We start from the raw sequence: 5,131 nt of genomic DNA on the forward strand, positions 1-5,131 counted from the left end.
TTTTTTTTTTTTAAAGATTTATTTATTTGAGAGGAGAGTTAAAGACCAAGAGAGGGAGAGAAAGAGAGAGCTTCCATCTGCTGGTTCACTGCTCAAATGGCCACAACAGCCAGAGCTGGGCCAATCCAAAGCCAGGAATCAGGAGCTTCTTCCAGGTCTCCCACATGGCCCAAGCACCCATCCTCCACTGCTTTCCCAGGCACATTAGCAGGGAGCTGGATCGGAAGTGGAGCACCAGGACTCAAACTGGCACCCATATGGGATGCCGGCGCCACAGGCAGAGGCTTAACCTACTATACCACAGCGCCGACCCCTTGCTTAATTTTTATATTGTCTATTTTGCCATGAATTTTTCCAGCTCACAGATAATTGAAGGGGCATACTAATTGCATCATTGTTTGTTTTGCTTTTATTAGTTTCCCACTTGAACTGTTAGTCTATAAACATAAACACTCAAGGAAAATATTTTCAATCCAGGGCATCTTCAAGAAGTGATGTTATTATTTTAAAACACTGTTTGAAAAGACCTCTCAAAGCAATCCACGGTGGAGCTCAGGAATCTCAGATGCATGGACGCAGTGGATGTTCCGGGACTTAGAGATGTTTAGTTTAAATTGCATTGTCTTCTCTTCTCAGCTCAGCTTCAGACCAACTGCGGCCAAATCGCCAGGATGGAACGTGTAACTCTAAGCAACTCTAACAACTCCAAACCTTGAGAGATGGGTAGGAAATCGAGGGCCGAAATTTTTGCGGGCAAAAAGTGCTCAAGAGATCAGAACTAACTTAGACAATATGTATTAACAGGAGGCTCACCCACCTGAACTCCAAGGGGAGGTGACAGGTAAAAATAGACCATCATTATATCCTCTCCTTCAGAACAAATGAACACAGCCTCCTCATCCTTTTAAAATGACAATAAATCAGAAGAGAAGATTCCCACGTGGGTAGTCTGAGAGGACAATTGTGGAATTGGCCAAGATCTTAACATGCCATGCTTTTAAAGAACGCTTATTTTTTTTTTATTTTTCCTGTCAACTTTTTGAAAAAATTGCAATTATTGCAAAAAACTCCTCAAATGTTTTTGAAGGAGAAAAGTCTATGTGCAATGATACCACTGACATTTTAGAGGGACAAAAGAACCACTTTGTCCTGTTCCCCCTCCTTTCAAATCAGGATGTGGAAGGGAGCTTTAAAAAAACATGCAAAAATCTTTAGGAACTGATTGAGCCGAGGCAAGGAAGGCACAGACTGGAACACAGTGCATCGGCTGTGGGCTGTGTTCGCAACGCCCTTTGCCTGCCATTCGTTTCTATGTGAAGCCTGCAGCTCATCAGAGCAGGAAGAGGCCGCAGAGCCACCAGTGGGAGCAACTGGTTTTGGTAAACAATGAGCCAACTTCTTCCCAAGGGAGCAGAACAGAGGCGATGTAATCAACTTTGGAGTTCACAGCAGTTCACAGAGGCAGCCAGGAGACACTACCTCTCCGGACTGACCTTGGCTGCTTCCAGGGGCGTTGACCTTGAGCTTCCGCTGGCCTTGGTTCATGGGTAGAGGGACTGGGGTCTGATCTGGGGCACCCGGCTGCTCTCAGGGCTGCTTAGACATCAGTGTAAGCAGCAGCTACCCAGGCTCCTAGCCACAACTAAGTAATTCTCTGCTCAAACCAGTCTTGAGCTCAGCTTGGGCTGATTCTGAGAGGCGCACGGATGCAAGAATTTCTCGCCAGCCAGGAACCGGAGTTCGAGGTGTTCTGCCCTACAGAGCTGGAAGGAGATAATTACTATGAAACAATTATAGTCGCCTTCATAGTACATCTGGACCTGAGGTTGTTTGCCCTAAGAAAACCTAAAATGGAAATAATGCAATTATCTGAGCTAAAGACAATTTAATATAAAAAAAGCACTGAAGCCAAGAAAAGGAAATTCATCTTTTGTGCCATGTATTTTGCCTAGCAATGGGAAGTGTACCTTTCATAGAGATGAAAGACGCATGAAAGGCCAAATAGAAGGTGTTCTTAATTCAGTTCCGTAAATGTTTGCCGTTACCCGTTGTGTGGAAGACATGGTGCTAGCACTGAGGACGCCAACATGGTCAGACTTTACCCCTGTTTTAAAGAAGCATGCTGCCTGGACAGTGGGAGAGAGAGACCACATCACAGAGCTTTCCGAAATACCCGAAATCAGCAAGACCATGGGCGTTCTGAAGTGTCTGCCCACCACATTCTCTCCATTTTTGGAAAATAGCCCTGAACTGTGCACCCAGACAAGCATCTGCCCTGACACCGTGCAACCAGTTCCCCAGGTCCGTCAGATTCTCTTACCCGGGAATTCCAAGTCAGAAGCCAGCCACCCTGCATGAGCTCTGGAACGGAGAAGAAGAAAAGGTAATGAAATAGATCTGGGACGGCGCCGTGGCTCACTAGGCTAATCCTCCACCTAGCGGCACCGGCACACCGGGTTCTAGTCCCGGTCAGGGCACCGGATTCTGTCCTGGTTGCCCCTCTTCCAGGCCAGCTCTTTGCTGTGGCCAGGGAGTGCAGTGGAGGATGGCCCAAGTGCTTGGGCCCTGCACCCCATGGGAGACCAGGATAAGTACCTGGCTCCTGCCATTGGATCAGTGCGGTGCGCCGGCGCGGCGGCCATTGGAGGGTGAACCAACGGCAAAGGAAGACCTTTCTCTCTGTCTCTCTCTCACTGTCTACTCTGCCTGTAAAAAAAAAGAAAGAAAGAAATAGATCTATCCACCCAGGGAGATAAATGTGAACGCCCACCGGGCCGAGGGAGAGGGACGCTCTGCCAGAGGCCCCCTGGGTTTCGGTTCCTTAAGACATTCCTGATGGTGAGGAGCCCCGCCCTCCCCACCCCCTAGACCCCTAGTTCTAATGGCTTCCGTTCTTGCACCTGATAGAGTTGAGCCAGCACCGGGCTGGTTCTGGGCGCACACATGACAGACGGATGCACAGGAGTTTGAGGCCTCCTGGGCTGGTGGAGATGTGCAGGAACTAGGACTGAGAAGGCAGCGTCCTAGAGAGGGCTCCAGGAGGGGACAGCTCTCTACTCTTCAGGGGAATGGGAGGAAGGCTTCTGGGAGGAAGTGGCATTTGATCTAAACCTTGACAGCTGAGAAGGATTTTAACAGCTTTGGTGGGATAATGCAGCTCAGGAGAAAGCAGCAAAGTTATATTAAGATGTTACGACTGGGGGCCGGTGCCGCGGCTCACTAGGCTAATCCTCCGCCTTGCGGCGCTGGCACACCAGGTTCTAGTCCCGGTCGGGGCGCCAGATTCTGTCCCAGTTGCCCCTCTTCCAGGCCAGCTCTCTGCTGTGGCCCAGGAGTGCAGTGGAGGATGGCCCAAGTGCTTGGGCCCTGCACCCCATGGGAGACCAGGAGAAGCACCTGGCTCCTGCCATTGGATCAGCGCGGTTGCGCCGGCCGCAGCGTGCTGGCCGCAGTGGCCATTGGAGGGTGAACCAATGGCAAAGGAAGACCTTTCTCTCTGTCTCTCTCTCTCTCACTGTCCACTCTGCCTTAAAAAAAAAAAAAAGAAGGAAAGAAATAAAGGTATAGTATTGAAATTAAAAAAAAAAAAAAAGATGTTACGACTGGGCTAGTGCCGGCATCCCACATGGGCGCCAGTTCGAGTCCTGGCAGCTCCACTTCCAATCCAGCTCTCTGGTATGGCCTGGGAAAGCACTGGAAATTGGCCCAGACACTTGGGTCCCTGAACTTGCATGGGAAACCTGGAAGAAGCTCCTGGCTCCTGGCTTTAGATCAGCCTAGCTCTGGCCATTGCAACCATCTGGGAGTGAACCAGTGGATGGAAGACTTCTCTCTCTCTCTTTGCCTCTGGCTCTCTGTAACTCTGCCTTTCAAACAAATAAATGAATCTTTAAAAAAAAAAAAAAGACACTACTGCCACACTTCATTGCTCCTCTAAATTTCTTTTCCTTTTTTTTTTTTTTTAAAGATTTATTTATTTATTTGAAACGCAGAGTTGCAGAGGTAGAGGCAGAGAGAGGTCTTCCCACTGGTTAACTCCCCAAATGACTGCAATGGACAAAGCTGGGTTGATCTGAAGCCAGGAGCCAGGAGCTTCTTCCAGGTCTCCCACGTGGGTGCAGGTACCCAAGCACTTGAGCCATTTTCCAAAGCTTTCCCAGCCCATAGCAGAGAACTGGATCAGAAGTGGAGCAGCTGGGACTCGAACAGGAGCCCATATGGGATGTCAGCACTGCAGGAGGCAGCTTTACCCACTACGCCACAGTGCTGGCCCCACCCCTCTAATTTTGAACCAGGCTGCAGAATGGCAAGCCAGTTTGTGCCTGTGAATGGCAGGCCAAATCCAGCCTACCACTTGTTTTTGGACACTACAGCCTGCAAGATAAAAATGGTTTATACATTTTTAAATGATGGTTGGAAAAAATTAAAAGAATACTTCATGAATAATACTCAATTAAAATAATTTAAAAATTAAATGAATAATACTTTCATGAATCTGTAAATTGTATGAAATTCAAATTTCAGTCTATAAAGTTTTAGCAGAACATACTCTCATTCATTCACTTGTCTACATTTAAAAAAAGAAATTTATTTACTGATATGAAAGGCAGAGTTACAGAGAGGGGAGTCAGAGGCAGAGAGAGAGAGATTTTCCATCAGCTGGTTCACTCCCCAGATGGTAGCCCTGGCCAGAGCTGGGCTGATCTGAAGCCAGGAGCCAGGAGCTTCTTCCAGGTCTCCCATGTGGGTACAGGGGCCCAAGCAGTTCATCCTCTTCAGCCTTCCCAGAGACATTAGCAGAGAGCTGCATCAGAAGTGGAGCAGCCAGGACTGGAACCAGAGCCTGTGTGGGATGTTGGGGTCACAGGCAGCAGCTTTACCTGCTGCACCACAGTGCTGGCCCCATCCACAGTTACTTTTGCTCTACAAAGACAGGGTTAGGTAGTTGCAGCAGGGATGTGTGGGCCACAAAGCCAAAAGGTTTTGATTTAATCTTCTGTAGAAAAAAGGTTGTTTACGGATGCTCACTATACTTCAGCGTTCTGAGGTTTCCTTTGAGTATCTGGAGTGTGAAGATGGAGCCTTCAGAGAGGGTATGTCAGAGACAAAAGGTTTTTTTCTTAAAGATTTA

Source organism: Oryctolagus cuniculus, chromosome 7, assembly GCF_051225735.1.
Source record: "Oryctolagus cuniculus isolate XC-2025 breed Fujian yellow rabbit chromosome 7, ASM5122573v1, whole genome shotgun sequence".
Lineage (NCBI taxonomy): Eukaryota > Metazoa > Chordata > Mammalia > Lagomorpha > Leporidae > Oryctolagus > Oryctolagus cuniculus.